The sequence below is a fragment of the Callorhinchus milii genome, unplaced genomic scaffold (genome assembly GCF_018977255.1).
Source record: "Callorhinchus milii isolate IMCB2004 unplaced genomic scaffold, IMCB_Cmil_1.0 Scaffold11, whole genome shotgun sequence".
NCBI lineage: Eukaryota > Metazoa > Chordata > Chondrichthyes > Chimaeriformes > Callorhinchidae > Callorhinchus > Callorhinchus milii.
This window is the reverse complement of record NW_024704752.1, coordinates 13,783,749-13,802,285: the sequence shown is the minus strand read 5'-3', so window position 1 is coordinate 13,802,285 and position 18,537 is coordinate 13,783,749. Positions and strand designations below refer to the sequence as shown.

General features: G+C 42.0%; 1 protein-coding gene across 1 annotated transcript in view; it reads right to left on the bottom strand.

Annotated features, from left to right (window-relative positions):
- LOC103174702 (heparan-sulfate 6-O-sulfotransferase 1) overlaps positions 1-18,537 on the bottom strand; it is a 122,554-nt gene that overhangs the window by 7,476 nt on the left and 96,541 nt on the right. The gene's annotated exons all lie outside the window — the stretch shown is intronic.

Below are 18,537 nucleotides of genomic sequence, written 5' to 3'. Positions count from 1 at the left end.
CTTCATCCAAAAGATGGTCTTTAATGTTCTTTGGAGATTACTATGTTATGGGATCAATTTCAGCACTGGACAAGAATACATCCTTTCTGATGGTATCTTCTATTCAATTTATCTAGCAAAATTTAGCTGACACTGCTAAGCAAATGCAGTGGAACCTCGTTGTAACAAATGGTTCTCTAGCTCTGAACAGAAGCTCGATTCTAGTCTCTTAAGAGCAACTCAAGGTCCAAAAAATGTCCTCAGATTCATGCATTTGTAGTAATTGGATGCACATACTTACTAAGCCATTTACGTTTTAAAGCGGTGATACATAATGCTGTTGTCAAACCACAAATTTGGTGCCAAACATGTTCTGGTACTGGTGTAAATTTAATGTCAAGTAAGCTAAGCCACACATATTATTGGCTACTTTCCTCTAAGATCGCACCTGCACATATGCAGCTCTGAATTTGAAGGAAATTGGATGTGGGAGGCAGTGTTATTTTATATATCCTCACCAGCACCTGGAGGAGTGTGTAGTATATTAGTATAATGGCAACATCAGTCCTGGAGGATACAGTTTACACACAATTACCCCTCTTCTCACTGCCTTCTCTTTCTTGCCATCAGAAAACAGTTTGTCATTTTCTCCTCTCAATATTCTCTTCCAAGCCCTAAAGTCATCGAGCATTATATTACTGTAGTTATATTCCTGTAGTGACAAGAACATTTTTCCAAACAAGATAGATTCCGCGCTGCAATAAATGTGGACAAGCATATATTTATCTGATCCAGCCAGAGAACTCCCCTGACCATTTATTCTCCCTGTCGAAGAGGCCTGTTCCTATAATAATAATTGTTAACAAATGTATTTTGCATTAGCAGGATTCAGTGACCCCCAGGACAGTCTCCCTACAGTCGTTTCCTTACTTCTGAAGTCCACGGCCCATTTTTGGGTACAACAACAAAAACATTGCAATTTACATTTATACAGCAAGTTCCACATTGTGAGGATGCCTCAAACTGCTTCACAAGGCTGACTGGATATCCAAGCTTGGGGGTGGTGGGGGGGTGGGAGGAAGAGTTTTTGATCAAAGCCAATTTTTATTTTACCTATTAACCCATTATCAATGCCATTTTCATATCCATAATGGGAGCAGTTTGTGAGGATAAGGAGTCTCTATTGTACTACTGTAAATTCTGGCTTGGTGATTGGTGTAGGGGATTCTTCACGGTCCTCAGCTACACAAACAACCCATTAATTTAACAAGGAAAATATGACTCCTGTTCCTAAAACGATATCACACACAGGGTGGCAAGCTGAAAGGCTGCAGGCCAGCGTTTGTTTTGAAGGAAAACACAGCTAAAAATTAGGCTGATTGGTGCTTCCCCCAGAATAAATTATAATCAAAGTCTAAGTGATTACATAAATAATTTACGATTCATTATCCATTGAGAGAATTATATGAATCCAGTTTACCTCATTACCACATAATAAAGATCAAGGGCTGCTTTACGGGGCAGATGTAATCTCCCCTTTCGCCCACAAAACATACAGTCAATTCACTTTACAGTATATTCTGTGAAGCGCGTTGAGACATCTCGAAGATGTGATGAGGCGCTATATCGAATGCAAGGATTATTATTATTATTTTCATAGCAAACGAGTCTGAATGTTGTCTTTAAAATGCAATGTTGCTTACAAATTGAAAATTAAACAAATTCAGTACGATGTTGATGTGATGACTTTGTTTACCTGAGACTAACAGCCAGAGGGATAAAGTGTTCTTTTTGTCATTTATGTTTGTTTGTTCTTTAAGCTTCAGCTGTAATACTGAGAAAGAACAGCTTAGCCAGCGACCAACACGCTCTCATTTCACTAAGGGAGCTTCTTTTGAAGGTCACTGGTGATCATGTACTCAGTAAAGCTCACAAAGTGAGTGATCAGGAACCGAAACAATTTGTGGTTTCACTCTCCGTAACTCTGCCACATTGAAGCCAACTGTAGCCTCAGATGAATTCAGTAAACTCAGGAAGGGGACCTTCCGGGAATTTTTATGACTTTTACATAAGGGCACAAAAAAGTGCAGCGATTTTGTCAACAAGAGCCATTGGGGAACTGTAGAAGGGGCAACCCTGCAATGCAGTATTGGGCCTGCCCGCAACAAACTGGATGAGGAGATCCTTCTGTTGGATTCTGCTCATTTCCACTTCACAAAATGTCGTGCAGGGGTCTATCAAATGCCGATTGCTGATACCAGCAATCTTTCCATTACGTGCTTAGAATGGGAAATTATTCACTGCTTTCTGCTCGTTGCACACAAAAGAGTCAGAGCAGATTGCTGCAGTAACAGAAATACTAGATTTGGGCTATTCGATAAAGCTTAACATTTAGATTTGTGCCACTGACTGGCTTCATTACCTGCCGAGTGCACTGCGTGTGCAAGGGAGGAACGATGGTAATTCAGTCAGCAGAAGGACTTTTCGTGCTGAGATTTTCCACTTATATATATCCTGGTGGGAATGCTAAACCATTATGGGTCAAGGCTTTTGGGCGTGTCAGCATTCTAATAATTACCAGAAGGTGCTAATGATTCTGTGACAATGACTGGTGGGGGGTGGGCAGCGACTGTAACCGTGACACTTAGGAGGACAAGACTGGACTATCAATGAACGATCAGGCTGCTATATAGTCTTTCACCATCAGCAGGTTTTCCTGCAGGAGGTTTTCTATTCCTTGGGGAAAGGTGGGTGGAGGTGAAGAGTCAAGCTTTGCATTTTGTTTTGATGGGCTGCAAAGTAACAGTAACTAGAAACTCAACCTAGCAAAAAAAAATCAATAGGACTGGAGGCCAAGGTTAATGAAGTTGATGCCACTGACAATGGTCTGTTGTACCTTCGTGTTGCAAGGGATGTGGAGAGATGGTGTACATTTAGAGCACAGATACAAGGAAATACAGTTCAGCGGTGGGACATTTATAAATATAGTGGCTGATCATTCACCCAGCTGGATTGAAAACTGTTTTGACAATAGAAAGCTGAGAGTGATGATGAATATAAATTGACTGTATGTGGGGGACAGCAACCAGCAATTCCCACAGGATGTGCGTAAGGTTCACTTTTGTTCACGCCAGTCACAAATGATACAGAACAGAACTCTTTCATGCAATATTTACAACATTTGCTGACGACACTAAGAAGTAATGTGGCCAAGCCACAAAGACAGCGAGACTGACAACGTTCAAAGGGATCTGAACCAATGCTGTGTTTATCCAGGAATGGAATTTAATGCTGATGAATGTGTTGTGGTCAAACCAACTGATAGTGGACTGGAAACTCATTGTGACTGGGAGAATCAACAAGCTCCAAGCTTATAAAGAGACCACAAATTCAGAGGAGAGCAAACCTTATCAGATTTTTTTTCAAAACTATTAAAGCTATTCAATATTAAATTGTAGCAGATTAAGGAAATGCCATTGTAAGGAAATATACAGTGTACAGTCAGATGCAGTGGATGTTAAAGATTCTCTGGCACGATTTGAAATGCCAATGGAGTTTTTCCCAGTGTCCTGGCCAACAATCCCGCAAAATAAAATAAGGCATTCATTTCTTGGCTGTTTGTGGGACACTGCTGTGTCCAAATGGGCTGCCATATTTGGTGACAAATACACATTTAGAGTAAATTATATGAAGCAATTGAGACGTCCTTCTAACATGAAAGACGCTATACGAAATGCATGGATTATTTATCATTATTATTATTTTGCCAACTCCCAAGACAGCACTGGCAAAATATTGAAAAGCTGCTTCCAAAATAAAATTTAAAAAAATTAACTGACAAGTGACAACACTAATAATAATAATCCTTGAATTTGATATAGCGCTTTTCACGTCTTCTAGGCGTCTCAAAGCGCTTCACAGAATATACTGTAAAGTGAGTTGACTGTATATTTGTGGGCGAAACGCGGCAGCCAATTGTGCACAGCAGTGTCCCACAAACAGTCGTGGATTGAAGTTACCAAATTATTATTGTTTTTTTTCTTGAGGCATTATTATCAGGTGTGTGGAGTATGGAAACTTGCCCAAGGTTTCGCCCTGCCGGGAATCGAACCCAGGTCTCTTGCTTGTGAGGCGAGTGCTCTAACCACTGAGCTACAGGATACGACTACAACAATTAGCAGGGAGCAACACACTATTCCCAAGTGGGAATTCTCAAACAAAAAACATTCGAGCCAATAGTTGTGAATGGAAATAGAAACGCAGAAACATTTCCTTAATCAACGGCACCTATCAGTTCAAATTTACAAGACTGAAAACTGCGTGTGTATTTAGTGGTTGCAGTTCAATGCCTCCCTGCAGGTTCTCCTCAGGCTCTTCCTCTAACCCAGGCTGCATTCATTATTAAAGGTGGACGATTTGGCAGAGAGTAAACATCTCTTAGCCTTTTCCTCCTCTCTTTCTTTCCTTCAGGCACCAACTTAAGCTAGGATATGGTTACACAGGCACTGGCATCCCTCCAATAGCTAGCCCACGTGATATTCTTCATGCAGGAGCCGAGATGATGACTACAGACAGGGTATTCAATCATGCAGAGCATTACAGCTGAAGCTGAGTCTGACTCAATGTCCAGACGCTGCACTTTGCTGGAGAAGGTCAGTGGATAGCAATCAGGGGCATGGACCTGAGCTAATTCTTCCCTTCTCCAGCCAAGGATTTCAAGGCCAATTTTAGCATCCCCAGCCCTTCACTGGCAAAGATCAGCAGACTTCGGTTTAGGCAAGAAATCAAATCTGCGACCTTGTAAGATATAAGCTACTGTACCTGCGGAGGATAAAGCAAGACAATCCCAACCTCAAATCGTAGTGTGTGCAATGGAAACTTGGAATTAGACTCGAAAAATACTCATCACTTGAAATAATCATTGAATTGAATACTGCAATCTAAATATCAAAGGCATACGACTGGACTAAGAAGGGAATGTTCTTCACCGCTGAGATCAATTGTTACTGATACAATACAGTAAAAATGCTTCAGTTTACAGAACAAAAATAGCTCACCACTACTGTGCATCATCTCAGAGTCCCTTTTCATAGCAAAAGCAATGTTTCTCTTTTGAAAGAGTCTTTTGCCAAGTGACAGATGTCAGTTCATTCACCTGGTTGTGCAATGCAACACTGCTGAAGAGCGGATCAATTCTGTTTAACCCTTTCTTTATTTTTCATCGCTAATCTTTGAAAGAGAGGCCTTGTCAAACCTAACCCATCAACTTACATCCACTGAAAGCAGGATGTTTTAATACGAGGTAGAAGATTTTTCATTCTCGAGACAAGCACTGTGAGATGTTCACAGGATCATGTTCAAAGCACCAAATAATTGAAGTCGTGACATTAGGGATAAGCACCAACTGGTGACTTGTCCAATAAGACACTTGAAATGTTATCTCCAAAGATAGGACGGACCAAAAATTAATGTTAAAATAATTACAATGAAACTTCAAGGTTGATGCTAAACATACCATAAAGGTTATCAGTGAAAGGACTATAATGACACACTCCACATGGTTGCCTTTGTAAGACTTTTGCAAAATATGCAAATGATGTTTGTAAAAAGCAGTGTGTAAGTGTGTGGGTATCTCACTCAGTTTCAAAGAGTTACGAACATTACAAATTGTACGATTGTATGGGATTCTACAGCGACAAAAATGGGGGTTAATGTACTGTCAATGAAACCGTGCTGTAAATATGAACAACTATAGAAAAGGAATGGCTCATTTATGACATTTGTGTGGAAACTGGATTGAGGTGAAAACAAGGTTAGGAAAACAGTGAATGCAGAGATAACCACTAGATGGCGATGCATCCACACCACAGATTACAGTCGAAACTGCAATCATATGCGTTCGTTCAGGTCTGATGAGGAGCCATCGTCTTGCCAGAGAGGACGCACGACAACTCGGAGAATGTCGCAAAGTGTAGCAGAAGCATTCTTCAAACAGCCCGAATGTGGCCAAAACGGTTCGAGCCACCAGCGCTTCAGAAATGGTGCAAAAACCTAAATCGGCACAATCTTCGTGGGCAAGCGTTTGAAAGCAAGAGAGAGATGTTTGGTAATCAAACCGCACATTGACGTAAATCACACCAAGACTACAACAGCGTCACTGCCACACAACATAATCTTGACGCGAATGCCACAGAGGTCTGTTGCTCCTTAATCTAACGTGTTTTTTTTCATGATAGACAAAGGTCTGTAAATTGAATTTTACAGTTATCAAACCATCACAAAACTGAACAATGTGTGTATGTTTTTTTACGGGTGGGGTGTGGAGGGTAAGTATGCAAACATGCAAATCACTCCCGCAGGATTTCTGATTATTGACTGTTTCAGAGATTTATGCAGCGTCACAAGAATAAAAGGTTGGTTTTGAATGGCTTTAAAAACGGGAATGGCTTTAAAAATGTAGCAACGTTTACCACATTTATACCTAGTGGGAGTGAAAGAAATGTGAAAATCAGAAGACTGTTGGAAGTCTTTCCCGAGTCATCTGGAGGCAACATTTGTTGTCAAACGTGGAAATCAGTGCCCGCCCTTCTACTCTGACCTTCCAGTAATTAGGCTCAAGGAAGAAAAGCGCTTCTCCCACTCAGGCTCGTCCGCCTCTGGCTTCCACTCTGAAGCCAGTCATATTCCATTCCCCAGCAATTCCTCACCTTGATGAGTGCAAAACGTTCAACCTTAAAAAGATATTTATGCGGTTCTTGCTCTTCCACAGTAATTATCTCTTGGAAATGAGACAGTAATAACTTCCACTCTTTAACACGCACCTCACCTTTAAGAGCTAGTTCACAGAAGCAGTGGTGATCCTGATTAACCTTCATCGCATAGAAGGCAGAATCATTTATATGACTGCTTGCTGCCCAGGACCTGGAATACATTGAAGGCTCATTGGCTCCGTGCCCTAGTTTGGAGATGGCCGGCCAGGCTGAATTACCTTATATTATCAGTATTGCAATCTTGCTCCTTGGCAACATTGTGGGTTGTAAATAGAGGACTGAGTAATTTATTTATAACTTTGCTAAAGGAATATACTCTGTTGTTTTAATGTTCTAATACATCATCGTGGGTCATGTTCAGCATAAGCTTTCCCTTCAGGCTTCCCACAGTGGCAATCTCCCTCCAGGCAAAATAAATAAAAGAACAAAATCGCAAGGTTCAGCACGACATTTCTTTTCTACACCGTGTTTTCTCTTAGCTATTAAATTCATAGTCCCTTTATTAACATCAAATATTACCCTGATACTGACCAGGAGAATTATTCTGTGAATATCTAAGGCTCACGAACAATTGGGGAAAAACGAAGTAGTTTAAGCCGTAGCCTACAATTACGTAACTCTGCGCAAATTTTTCATTACTTGGAAAAATATTTGTTAGCGTGGAAGGGGAAGGACATGAAGAAGGTTTATATCCTGGTACTTTCTTACATGTCAAATTGCTGCCTGAATGTCTCTAAGGATATGCCATCCCTACTTAACCGATCTTTGAGTGAGCTGTGTTTGTAGGACACGCATGGGTGCTTTTTATCTTGCTAGTTTTCCAGGCGAAGTCCCAATTTTACTGCTTCAGTGGATGAAGGGGGAGGGTAGTGAGGGGAGGCGACACCTGATCATATGCCAAATTTCTTCAATTGCCCAAAATGTGGCTAGCCTACTGAACAATGCTGAATAATGTGTTAATGCAGTGTTATCCCAATATGAATTCCACAATACTCTTTAAATATTGTTATTGTAAGTGGACATTACGACAAGTTATGGTATAACCCAACACAATTGGCTCTGCGTCCCATTTTTAGACGGTGGAAGAGAATATAAGGACGTGCATTTTTTTCCCTAGCTGGGAAGTATAGGATTTTAAGTCTTTTACCTGCCAATCTGTTGTTAGTGCATTTGTCGATGAGTGTGACTCTTGTCCATTAATTGTGGAGGTTTATTTCCTTTCAGAACAAGCTTGCCAAACTGTAGCAATTTTCATCAAAACATTCAACAGAGCAGCGATTCTTTGTTATTCAGAAAAAAAAACATAAAATGTGCAATGCAAACAGTGAAAATAGTATGTGGAGTTTTTGCAGCAGACCAAAAAGAAAACAATTTAAGTCTAAAAATGTGGCCCCTGTCTCCTGCTCTTTCCACAAATCCACAAGAGCCTTGGCTCTTGCCAACCTGCGCCTAATCTGTCTGGAATTAGGTAAGCAGGATGCATCCCTCCAGAGAGAGAGTGTGTATGCCATTCCAATAAATATCTCTGGAAATTCCATGTGTAGGTGGAATGCATGGACCTCTGGCTTGGATACTGTTAAGCGTGATGGTGGGTAATTCGCATGTGTCAGACACCTGACTGAACAGAAAAAAAATCCACAAATTCTTTTCCATCCCCTCCTCTTTCTCAGAATTAATAATAATGAATAGCAGGATGGTCACTTTTTGGACAACAATCACAGAATTCTCCCCTCCCTCATCTTCCCCATTTCATACTCATTTCTTCACTCCAATCGTGAAAGTGGATTGATTTGGAGCCCAGTGTCTGGCATCGGCGTATTTCAGCAGGGGGTGGTGGACAACAGATTATATCCCACTCAATAATGGGTTTTGAAAAAAATGTTCTGTTTTTTTTGCCCTATTTTGCCTCTCTGCAGTTCAAAGGAGCACTAGGGTGTTGGTTTCCACAGAACCGCACCTCGCACGAATTGGAGCCTTCAGGATAGGAAAAAAGAAAATTGGGCAGATAGACTAATGGCAACTTTTAACATAGTCTCGCCAGTCGAATGATGCTTCCAGCCAGCAGCTCAGCTCATAAAAAATTGAAGGTTATAAAATTTGTGTGCAACTTGCCCAGATTTACTAGTTCTTTGACTCATGCAGGCTGCGTGGGTACAAAATAAGTGCATTATTACCAGACTTATTTTTGCCAGTGGCTATATTCAATGGCAAATCCACTGTCACTCAGGAGAAAATCACAAACTTTCCAACACAAATTACTTCCAATGAACTACTGCAGCTTTAAGATAAAATTGGAAGCGACAGGAATATGTTCATGTGAAGCACAAAATATCTCAAAACTATCTCACAGCTTCAGATCACTCTCACGATCATTTTACTCCCTCCCCACTCCCCCAAAGGGTATTTGGTGGTTTACAGAAGAAGGTCTAGATTGAAAAATTCGCCAGGTTGCAGATATGAGTTTTCGTGACAGAGGAATGAATAGCAGGAACTCTCCACACTGTGTGATAGCTGCTGTCAGTCTTATGTTTGAAACATAAAAGAAATGGGCAAGATTCATTCTATGTTGTTAATTGACATCACAAAATCGGTGCTTCCTTGAAAGCTCAATGAGAAAGCGCATTGCCCAGTTTCAAAATTTGCTCTGCACTGACTGTTTCCAGCCAGTCAGAAGCATAACAATTATCCTCAATGTTCCTCGCAGAGTAAGAAATCATCATTTATATATGGTTTTATTCTGTACAGCCTCTGCTGCTTTGTATTATCGAAACATCAGCATCGAGATGAGATATAGCAACAAAAGATTGCAAGGCAACTACTTAAGTTTATCCAGAGCAGATGTAGTCAATTATTAGGGAATAACACAATCGTTAAATGTTATAAGAGAAGAAAATTAAAATCCAGCCCTCATGGACAGAATATAATCTTATTGGCACAGGGGATGGTCAATGTGAGTCTCAAAATTACCTATTTTTTATAGCATCTTATTTTCCTGTTTGGACTCAAGTCAAAGCTGGAATCAAACAGTCGCCACGATATTGTGTTGTGGATAGGAACCTGCCTCCAACAGTCAAAACAACTAAGTTACAGAGGTACCCACAACTTCACGTTCAACTGTGAAGCGGCCACGATTGAAACAGAATGAGCAAACACTGGCAAGGAGCTATACCAGGGACTGATTACACAATTATACTGAGGAGCTATTCCAAGTCTACTAGAGCTGTGGAATACATCCTGGTGTTATATTGGGCACGGATTCCATAGCAGCAAGATCACCTGGTTGATGGGTCAAGACAAGAATGTATTTGAGTGGGAGACTGTCCTGTGTTTTGATTTAAACACAGTACACAGAGAAGAATGAATGTGTAAGATAGTTATATTTAGAACTTAGGAGAAACAGCAAAAGAAAGGACTGAGAAATGATAACAATAGCTGAACCAATGTGAAAACATAACAGGGAAAGACAAGGGAGGTTGGGACAGAAGTGAAGGGTCAGATATAAAATGACAGACATTTTCTTGTACACAGAGTGTGAATGACTAAGACCCTGCGAGATTTGGAAAGCCCATGTCCAACAGAGGTGGGGTGGGGGAGGAACAGACACAGTGGCAATACCTCTAGAGGCAGCCAGCGCTAACATTCTGCGCTCACACAGAAGAACTTGAGATCAATTGTGCCACAAACAATTATAAAGACAAGCGTGAAAGAGGGAGTGCATCCAAAATCTCCTCTAATCTCCTCGACTGCCATTCCCGAAAACCTGCAGCGTTAAAGATTTAAAGAAAAAACATTAAAAAGTCATTTTCCTCTTTTATAATGAAATAAAACAGAGCAGCAGAAAGATTCCATTGTTTAATGGGAGCTGTTGCAGATGAATTATGGTTCCCCTTTTATCCTCATCCTTGAATTAGTTCTCCTTTTCATGTCGGACTCTTTCAGGTAATGAATTTCCTTTGCAACCGGCAGCATATTTCAGAGAATGATGGTCTGTTCCTTTCGGAAGCAACATTTATCCTCAAGGTTTGATGATCACGGGTAGAAACAAATCAAATGATTGACCACTGCTGAGCGCTCTGGAGATGGGGGTCTGACTTGTGAAGTTCAATGACGGCAGAATGATAATTGTGGAACATGAAATAGCAGAAAATGTGTGACTGGGACAAATCCAATTTTTCTGCGCTCACGACTTGAGGATTAAACATTCTTCCTCAGGAAGCTCGTAACGTGATTGATACGGGTGTAATTTGCCGCTCATTCTGGGGTCTCCTGGGGAAGACCAGATGGCAAGGTAGGTTTGGGCATTTGATCAAAACTGGTGTTGCAGCTACATTGACCACAACAAAACCTGTAAGCGTGTTAGCAGATAGAAGTAACCCAGTGGTTCCAAGTGAATATGCCTTTCCCCTCCCCTCTAAGCGAGTTCTCTCTCCACCCTCCCACAAGCACCCCTTCTCTTCTCAGCCAGGTCCAAATTCACGCAGGTGTATAGGTTTGAAGAGCTAGTCCACAGAGTCATTCTTTCTTCATCAGATGCTGATGGCCCTGCCGAGCATTCCTACAATTTTCTGACCCTATTTCCAAGATTCTACATTAATTTTTATTTAATCCCAGTAAAGTCTTCATAAGGTAAAACTCCAAACACATGTAACATCTAATCCAAAGTGGGGAGCTCAAACAAAGCAAAGCACTAACCATCAGCCGCTATTCTTAAAATTAATGCAACTCAGGGAAATGGAGCAGAAATAGAAGTGGTTTGGGACATTCCAGACCACTTCCTTTCACATCAATTACCCCAAATCCAATGGACAGCCACCTCTAGTTTCAATAATTTCACCACCCATTAACTGCTTGAGTTAAAATTGTAGACCAAGCATGTTTATTAAATGTAAATTTTAAGCCAAGCATAGAAGAAACCCAAAACAAAAACAGAGAGCTGGGAAAACTCAGCAGGTCAGGCAGCATCTATGGAGAAAGGAAAGTTTCTCCATAGAAATAGGTCTCCTGACCTGCTGAGTTTTCCCAGCTCTCTCTGTTTTTGTTTCAGATTTCCAGCATCTGCAGTATTTTGTGTTGGATAGAAGAAACCCAAATGGTCTCGTTCTTTATAATCTGTAGAGTAATTATACTCGTCCATTGGCAAAAACTGACTTTCAAACTTTACTAAGTTAGAGGACATGGAATCTGTGTATAAAGTACAAGTTTTGTATTCAATGTGTAGATTGAATTGATGAGCAAATGATTAAATGGATCGTGGTTCAAAGATGTGCAAATTGGTTCCTTCTATATGCACTTTGTACAAATTCAGATCCAATCATAAAGCTTCTGAGCAAAACTAATTCTGCATCCAAATATACCTGTGAAAGCAAAAGGTTTCCAGACACTGGCTCATGCTTTTAGTCTGGTGAGGAGACAGCTTTTTATGCATTCAATGATCTACTGCCTTTGATAAGACTGCATTATATTATACTGGGTAGAACAGATGTCTGGGATGCATTATGACTGTAACACACTGCATGGTTCAAGTTGCATCATGAACTATAAGAGGTTGAAGCATTTAAGAGCCTCGGGCAGACTCAGACCATTTTCTTTATGATGATACTTTTCCAAATATTTGGTTAAAAGACTTTTAAGAATTTCTGAGTGTTATTCCTGTGTTACGTGATAATTGCTATTTCTGCTTTTCTGGCTGCACCGTGTTTAGTTGTGAAAAGGAAACAATCGTTTCCAATGGCACGTGCAACTATCCTTCAGAGTAAGTCAACAGCTACTTTTTCTATCGGGCATCAAGAATTAAGTTGATCTCAGTTAGATCTCAGATATAAGAAGAGGAAACTGCAGCCAGAGTTTCCACTTCAGACTCCTACTATGTGACCCACTGATGGAAGCCACATGTCCATGATCAGTGAGTGAGGAACCTGGGTGAAGGCAGGGATCCAGCTCTGCTGTAACAGCTCCATTGTCAAATACAGTTTGCTAGCTCACATATGGAGAATGGTCACGGGGAAAATGTATCAGGAGATGTCTGTTGCCGGGGTGGGGGCAGGGGGGAGAAGGGGAGGCTGGGGAATGAGAGGATTAGATTGGAAATGGGGGCAATGAGAAGCAGCATTTTAGTGATATTATTAATCCACTCAATTTGACACAGAATGAATGTTTTCCAATCGGTAAAATGGACACGCAAATAATTCCATTTATTGTGTGTTGATGTGGAAAATCAATACAGGTATTAATCTCAAATGCTGTATTATGCTACAGGAACAAACAAACCAATCGCAGTTCCCATTAAGCTAACATTCCAGAGAAAGAAAAAACAATTTTGCGCTAAGTGCCTCACTCACTTAACAGAAGCAGATAGTGTTTGCAATATGAAAAGGAACAAACTGATATTTCCTATTTTTCCCTATGTGAAACATTTCTCTGGAGTAAAATGGTGACTACCATAATCACAAGATAAATAGACTGTTTTTTTTTAAAAAAAGCAATGCTAAACAGCAAGTGAGGCCATTGCATACAAGACTGAGAGAAGATCTCATTTTGTGACAAGGATGTGCAGTAAGCAGTTGGGGGGGGGGGGGGGGGGGTGGGGGGGGGGGGTTGGGGGGGAGGTGGGCAGAGATGCCATTAGTTTACAAGGTTGAGTCCATGCATGACCGAAGTTTGACCCAGGGCCCTTCAAGGAGTCAAATTCACAATCACTATGGTGCAACTCAAATATTTTTCATCCCCCGCCCGACAAAACCACTAAATAATTCAGTTTCATCATTTCAGACAAAATTTACACTCTGAGTGAACTCAAACATTCGCTCTCCACCCCTCCCACCCCCAACCACAGCCTGACAATTACCTTCCTTTAGAGACCAATTATGTTTGGTATGATAAACCCTTCATTTCAGCACTTGGATGTGCCACTGCTTTTGATGCAACATGCATTGTTTAAGGTTCCATGATAAACAAAAAAACAGCACACGAAAGGTTCAACTCTGCAGAACATTGCAGGCATAGGTCTTGTTAATGGTTTTGCCCAAAGGAGGTGGTCTATTGAGACATTGCCACATTTATTATTGATCACTCGAACTCACTTCCCTATTTCAGTGCAGAAAGGCTATATACAACCACAGAGTTCTGGCTCCTTGACAACCTCGTATCATTCAACTTACTGGGGTCAACATCAGGACAAAACACTCAAGTGGTAGTTCAACCGCCGTCTAAACTGCACGGTTAAAAGAAATGCACTCTCTCTCACGTGCTAGTTTATACATCAGATTCTCTCTCCTCAAAGGATTTCCTTTGTTAACGGTTTCGTAGAAACGCAGTTCATTCCTTTCACAGGATTCATTTGTAAATACAAATCCAGACCTCGAACAGTTAACCAGAGTGTACAAAGCAAATCAAACAACTAAACTCATCACAATTGAAATCCAGTTTTGTGCAATAATTTGGCATAAACTGTAACTAGATCTGCCTATGAGAAAAAAAAGCAGAAAAAGAGACCCACACTGCTGGAAAGTGCCTCTGTGTGGTCCTTGGAGTGTTCATGTTGCCCTCACTTGCTGGTGGTACAATTGGCTTCAGTGACACTCAAGTTTAGGTGAAGCTTTGTCAGAAATCAGCCAGTGTTGTTATTATTCAAACTGCCAGCATTTAGCTAGCACCTATTGGACCACACCAAGAATTATTGTCAGAAGAACAGAACAGAAACCTAGGGTGGGAAAAAAACATTCCTCTTGCACCATTATCACACTGAAACTGATAACAGTAATCCTTGCATTTGACAGAGCGCTTTATCACATCAACAAAATGTCTCAAACAATTTACTATAAACTGTAGTGATGGTGTATTTGTAAGTGAGTGTCACAACCAGTTTGTGTACATTAATGTCTTATGAGCAGCCCTAGTGAATCACCATTGTTTTAATATCTTAGCCAGGACACTAGGAGAAAATTCCTTTCTCAGTTCAAATAGCATTATGGCATTTTTTCTTAACATCCACCTGAACAGGCAGACGGGGCCTCAGTTTAATGTCTTATACAAAGGACGGCACCTCAGACAATGCAGCCAGTGCTCCCTCAACACTGCAACAGAGGGAAGCTTAGTCTGTGAGCTTAGAGTCCTTGAAGGTGGTTGCGCTGTTATCAGCTCCAGACACATTGGAGGAGAGTAAACAAACAATTGGGTGAAGCAGGCAATTAGGACAAATACAAGATCAATATGCCAGAGAAGCAGACATGCAGACTCCAGAGTCAATTCCAAGATAACTTTGCAGCTTAAGCGGGCCCAATGGGAAACTGGGTTTGACCTGAAAAGGAATGGTTTAGGTGCTAGTGCCTTGTAAATCAGTGAGCAGTGTAAGCCGGCATCCATTAACAGGTGTTAAGTTCTCAAAGTTGATCCTTGAATGATTCTGACATGGTGAAGCTGTGTGCGGGTCAGTCTACTCCAGCTGCTTTAAAGTGACAAGTACAGCAGTTCTCAATTTCTATCGGTACCTAAGGGAGGAGTTGAAAGGCAGATGCACGGTATGAGTTACCAGATGTAAGATCCACTCGCTGTTCGGTATCTGTCTTCCATTAAATTCGCACATGGTTCTCACCGTAATGCAAGAAATTGTAGCAGGATTGCAGTCATAAATAAAATAATACAGCTTAAATAAAAACTGACACCGTGTAAAGAAAATATCTCAGTTTGCACTCCTTTCAAGCAAAAACTTAAATTGTTTTGTTTTTCCTTTTGATCTTATTCAAGTTGCGGGGGGAGAGGGGGAGAGGAAGAGAAATAGAGAACTCGTTAGATTAACTTTATGATTCTCTTCCCCACCCACAGGGCTGTTGAGTTGAATTATAGAATTCATCTAACCACATGGGACACAAACTAGGAATCAAATATGTGTCTTTCAGTGTGTGTGTGCCAAATTGGTGCACTGGCAGTGGATTTACCAACTGATCCACCTAAGAGTTTGCAAAGTCTTACTTATGTGAGCACAAAAAGAAATATAGTTTTGAAATTGCATTTCTTACCTATTTGATCCAGTCAAGAGTCGGGGATACAGGATAAATGAGCAGGGAGCAAGGCCAGGCATCGCAGGACAAGCAGCGTGGGAAGAAAGAAAAATTTTAATTAGTTGTCGTTCTTCTTGATAAAAATAGAAAAAAAGTGGACAAAAAGCATGATCCGCTCAAGTTATTACTCATGTTCGTCAAGAATAAACTGAATATCGTACCCCCCCCCCCCACACCGCCCCCATTAAAACAGTTTACACTGCAGTAAGCAATTCAATTTCTGCACCAACATTGCTCAGTCAGTAACAGTCGCACATATATAATCACAGTGCGAAATGAGATTCCAACACAAAAGTTTGGACTGTTGGGCTCTATTACCCAAAGATTGCATTGGGAATCGGAGTGAATAAGTCAGTAGAGGAGGGAGGGAGAAAGAAAGAGGGTCACTCGTCAAGTCTGACTCTTGTCAGTGAGTGTCGGCAGGCTATTTGACTTCAGGCTGGGGGGGGGGGGAGGGGGACGCTTGGCACAATCAAGGCTGATCCTGTTAATGTCCACTCAAACGTGTGAGTGCTGAATATTAAATGGCTCATTTTCCCTTTTATTTCAGAGGCACTAAATCCTTGTACCTGATTTGCAATTGCAAAGCACATATTGCTGTCCAATGTCTGATCAAGTAACAACATTCGAACCTGGACTCCAGTATGTAGCTTGATGCAATGCTAGCCAGTGTCTTTGGTCACTAAACCATCAGGGAGCTGTATATATACTTGGCACAGTTCATGTGAATCGCACATTCAATTGCCGATTGAATTGTCCCTCTATCATCAATGATAACCTCAAAGTGGTGCAGATAATGTTATGCTTTTTAATCAAGCTTTCCCCTCATCTGTCACTGCCTAGTTAAATTGTGGGTAAGCATTAAAGAGGATTTTGATTGCAATTTTTGATAAAGATTCCCCAGACAATGAAAGATTCAGAGACTGAATGAAACCAGTCATTATCCAGCATCAGAGCTTCTGCCAACAAGTTTTCCAGATCAAAAGAGGAATTGGAGATAAAAAAATTAACCCACCCCTGATAAACAACAAAAACAAAATTACATTTATAGAGCGCCTTTCACATCAGGAGGACATCCCAAAGTGCTGGACAGTTAGGGGTCAGGAGCCGAGCATGGGGGAGGGGTGAGGGAAAGCAGAGAGGTGGGAGGGCGACTGAAGGCACGATCGAAGAGGAGGGTCTTGAGACCGGCCTTGAAGGAGGCAAGGAAGGAAGTGAGACAAAGCGACCGTGGGATGGAGTTCCAGAGTGTGGGGGCAGAGAGGCTGAAAGCCCGGCCACCGATGGTAGGGCGGGTCAGGCGGGAGACATGGAGCAGGCTGGAGCCCGCTGAACGGAGGGAGAGGGCAGGTTGATAGAGAGTCAGTGGGTCAGAGAGGTAGGAGGGAGAAAGTGAGGACGAGGATCTTGAATTCGATCCTCTGGGGGATGGGGAGCCAGTGGAATTGGGCGAGGGTGGGAGTGATGGGATCACGGAGCCTGGTGCACGAGAGTACACGAGCTGCAGAGTTTTGGATGATCTGCAGCTTGTGAAGGGAAGAGTTGGGAAGGCCGATGATGAGGGAGTTTCTATAATCGAGCCTGGATGTGACGAATGTGTGGGTGAGGGTTTCAGCAGCCTGAGGGGTGAGGCAGTGGCGGAATCTGGCAATGTTGTGGAGGTGGTGGTTGGCAGTGCCAGTCATGGCACGGATGTGGGGGAGAAAGGACAGTTCAGGGTCAAACAAGACACCCAGGTTCCTGACTGGCCATGGAGGCTGATGCTGCCAGCGCCCGAGGTGCGAAGGCGCTAGCGCGAGCCAATCCAGAGGGCCTCGGTCTTGCTGATGTTCAGTTGGAGAAAGTTGTCCCTCGTCCAGGACTTGATATCGGACAGGCAGTCGGTCAGGACACCAGTAGTCCTGGAGTTGAGGGTGGAGGCAGAGAGATAGAGTTGGGTGTGATCCGCATACATGTGGAAATGTACCCCATGTCTGCGGATGATGTCACCAAGGAGGAGCATGTAGAGGGTGAAGAGGAGGGGATCGAGAGCAGAGCCCTGAGGAACACCGCACGAGACAGTGCGGGGGCTGGAGGAGAAGCCGTTTGCAGAAACGAAGTGGATCAAAATGAGGAACAGAATAGCCTGCTGCATCCAACGCAGTCATAAGCAAGGTCACTCCAAAACTTTCTGCAAAAACACTGTGGGGATTGTGACTCTTTAAAGGCATTTTGGTTTAGTAGTAACCTCACAATATAACATTCACTTGGTAAAGCATGTACAGTACAATGAAATGTGTCCCTTTATGTTACTTGGAGATCTGACAAATGATCTCGCTCAAACAATTTCTGTTAAGGTTCCGTTTCATACAGAGATCAGATCATCGTGTTAGCTAGCCACTGTGCAGGTTACAACAAAACAACATTTGTATAGCGCCATTCACATGGGGAGGATGTCCCAAGGCACTGCTAAAACCTAGGGTACAAGCACAATCAATGTATTTGAAGCAAAATGCACTGCCAATCAAGTGGCTACACCTTTTTACTATCCTCGGCTACTTTTATTTAGCTTCAGCTATTTAGCTCCTCTCTAGTCCTTGAAGTCAGGATCACGAGAAGGAGTGACGAGTGATGTCATGGCAAAACATTTGTGCTGTCATCGTTGCTTTCATGATTGCAGCACATGTTACGTGATGATACCCCTCTCGGCTAGCCCCCATAGCTGCCTAACGTGGCTTACGTGCCAGTGACAG